The sequence below is a fragment of the Homarus americanus genome, unplaced genomic scaffold (assembly GCF_018991925.1).
Source record: "Homarus americanus isolate GMGI-L3 unplaced genomic scaffold, GMGI_Hamer_2.0 scaffold19318, whole genome shotgun sequence".
NCBI classification, from domain to species: Eukaryota; Metazoa; Arthropoda; class Malacostraca; order Decapoda; family Nephropidae; genus Homarus; species Homarus americanus.
In genome coordinates, this window is record NW_024732238.1 from 5,029,504 (window position 1) to 5,032,656 (window position 3,153).

The following is a 3,153-nucleotide window of genomic DNA, read 5'->3' on the forward strand; positions in this document are numbered from 1 at the left end:
GCAGGGTTGCCAACTCGGATTTTCAAATGTCGCTAGGCTGGTACCTAAAAGTAGCTAAATGTCGCTAAATCTTCCATGGAAAGTCGCTAGCTATTATTCCCCCCCTTCAGTAATTTGATGCAAATAATATATTCATAATGCCGACTATAATGGACGGAGTATAAATAAAATGCATTGTGTAAAAATAAAAATATTATTTTTTTTAAAGTTTAATGTGCACACTTACCTATTATTCAATAGTAATTGCATCCCAGTCCTCTTGGTAGTGTGAACAACTGTAGAGCTGGAAGCATGTGAAGTGCTTGGTTCAGGTTCTCTTGTAACTGTATGCCTCCACAGTCCCTATCTTTCTTAAAATATCACTAGGAAGTTCATAACTTGCACAACAGGTGTTCTGTCTTTTTAACCCATACTTTATTGTAAGAATTGCCTTTAATGTCGATAGTTTCATTTTGTTGCGCAATTTTGATTTCACAAAGTTCATATTACTAAATGTGCGCTCTACATCTGCGTTTGAATGCGGAAGAGATAAGGCAGCGAGTGCAATTTCAGCCAGATCATGGTAAGGGTTTTCACCTGTCGCATCTCTGTAATTTGCCACTTCTGACCACAATTTTAGGGTGTTAGATGTTTCTGTCCAGATTGTGTGATGCAGTTTTTTCCACTGGAAATCAATCTTGGTAAGGGTGCTGGAATCTTTTGTAAATAAGTGTGCCAAACCAAGTATATCTGATTTAATAGGCTTCAAGCATTCATCGGCACTCAGAAAAGAAATAGACTGCAGCACACGAATGTTGTCAGGTAAGCGTTGACGAAGTTGTTTTATGAGTTCAACCCGTTCAAATGTATTGTCCCTGTAACCCCGTTGCTATATATTATGGCTCGAAATTAGGAAAACTGAGTTTTCATGGACAGTCCAAAAGTATCCAGAAAGTCGCTAGATTTCTGTGGATATCTCTAGATTTGCGACAAGTCGCAAATCGCTCTAAAATGTCGCTAGAAAAAAACAAAAAGCTCTAGATCTAGCTACAAAGTCGCTAAGTTGGCAACTCTGACCAAAGGATTGTAATAAAAATATTATATTGCATTAAAATATAACCTAGAATTCCTAAATTATCATATTTTATTGTACATTAAAAAATTATTATGTAAGCTGTTATAAAATTTGTTTTAACGGCATTGCTTCCATGAATAAATATCCTTGTTGAATGTTTGTTGATTTAGTCCTCATTATATGTAAATCATGTATAAAATGCTGATAAATTTTTACTTTTAGTACGAACATAATAAATAGTTAGAGGAAGCTATTGCTATTAACAGATTTGTTTTATTCTGCTAAACTACAATGTAACGTAACTCTGATTTTATGGCTCCAAGGAAACCGAAAACCCGAATATGTTTTATATTAAAATATGCTACTAGTTTCTTGAATAATCTAGTAGTGTTTAGGAAGTTTTTGAATGCAAATTGTCCATATATTTTCTAATTATCTATTCATATCTATCAGTCTACCCATCTATCTACACATACAGTATGCATGTCTTCCTATCTATTTATATACATTACTCATATATCTATCTATCTATATATCTATTACTAATCAACAGTAATAACCCAAATTTACCGCATTATTGTAGTCCGGGAAGTAAGGTACTAAGTAGTAGGCAGCTATCAAGCAGGGTAGAGGTACTCCAGGTCCGAGAGTCTAGGAGGTACTACCGCCTGGGAAGATTTTGGAAGCATTATGTGTTGTCTAATGGTAGACGCTGCTGCCATATGGCATCACAAAAATTGTGACCACGTTCCAGGTTGCTGATCTGACTTTCTGCCTCATTTACACACAATTGCAGGTCTCAATTGTTTCTGTTACTTTGACAACACTACATAAATAATGTGTATTATTACTCACTCTTGATTTTTTTGTTTTGTTTTGTATTTATTTATGGTTATTATTATTATTATTTTTATTATGTTATTAATTTGTATAATAATAATAATAATAATATTTATGTTTATTATTATTATATTATTATTGTTATTATTATTGTTATTATTATTATTATTATTATTATTATTATTATTATTATTATTATTATTATTATTATCACTGCTACTACATTTTCGCCCCCAGGCCCCGATGTGGGTCAGTGACCTGTGCCCGGGTGGGCTAATCCCCATAAAAGAAAAAAAATGTGGCACTGCACTACTTATGTGGAGTGCCACCTCTTGGCCCCACCGGCTGTGGTCCATCCACTCCAAGGGATCTGAATTCTTTCAAACTAGCCAATTTAGGATGATGATGTCGATCCCTAGCACAGTATTGCTCTTCAAAAGCGATAACTTTTTTGAGTGCGACCCAATTTTGAACATCTCAGAAACTTCATGACCCATTGATTCAAATACAAAAAATAATTGTCAAATCAATTGTATTGTCATATTTGCTTGATAAAAAAATGGCTAAGTTAACAGGAGTTATGAATCTGCTTATCATTCACCAGCTTCTTGAAGCATGCCGAGGCTGCACCTCGTCGTGAATCGGCTTTAGCACGTTCCTCTGTAATGCTTATAGTGGTAGGTGGTGACAAACAGGACACAAAATAGATGTCTGAATTTTTGGCTCTGCCAAGATTTTACTTTAAGCACATTTCATGATCCCAGCTTAGATTCTTAGATAGGCCCAAATTTTAAGCTAAGCATGGAATTTAAGATTCCACTTAAGAATGCTTCGTGACCCCTGGCCAATGTTTTGGTACAAGTACCACTCCCCCTTCTTTTTTTTTCAATTTACTTTTATCCTCTTCAACACTGATCGGCTCATTAGCCGCTTGGGCGATCGGTCACGTCTCTGTTATGCACTGTTGGCAAGTACTGGGCATGTACTGGCTCCTGAATGTATCTGAACCTGCTCTAGTGCTGTTCAAGTTTGGTCTTGAAAGAGCTCACACTCGTTTCCGTCACAGCACCCTTGGGGTTAATCTTCAAGTGACCCTAAACGATAGGGCTTGGAGAAGGTAACATCCACAAGCAGTAGGGTAATCATCACAGTTTTCCATGTATTATTTTTATTTCTTACAAGTTGTTTATTCAGAGCAAACATAAGCAAATTAATGTTACATACTCGTACATCAATCATAGGAATAATGAAAAACAGTG